At 36.2% G+C, this 326-nt stretch overlaps 1 pseudogene; it reads left to right on the forward strand.

The window, feature by feature from the left end:
* Positions 1-326, forward strand: part of LOC119592383 — a 20,057-nt pseudogene that overhangs the window by 81 nt on the left and 19,650 nt on the right.

Below are 326 nucleotides of genomic sequence, written 5' to 3' on the forward strand. Positions count from 1 at the left end.
ACAGCTCCCATTGCGTCATGACCTCCTACTTCACAGTCTGGTAAGTGCTGGTTTAATGACTGAGATAGTTGACTTGTGACAGTTTGATGTGGTAGAAAGATGATTTGATGAGTTGGGAAGGGAATGTCAAGATTTAGAGAGATGCATAGAAGGAACATTGTATTTTGAAAACCAACACGCTGGATTTAATACTTTCTTTTTAAGATGTGGTCATTGTACTGAAATTGTTTTAGATAGCTTAGGTAAGTGTGATTTGATGTATGGAAAGAAAATGTATTGACATTTTGAATCTGTCGGTTTACTTGAAGTTATCTGATGTTCTGATC

The sequence above is a fragment of the Penaeus monodon genome, chromosome 30 (genome assembly GCF_015228065.2).
Source record: "Penaeus monodon isolate SGIC_2016 chromosome 30, NSTDA_Pmon_1, whole genome shotgun sequence".
Lineage (NCBI taxonomy): Eukaryota > Metazoa > Arthropoda > Malacostraca > Decapoda > Penaeidae > Penaeus > Penaeus monodon.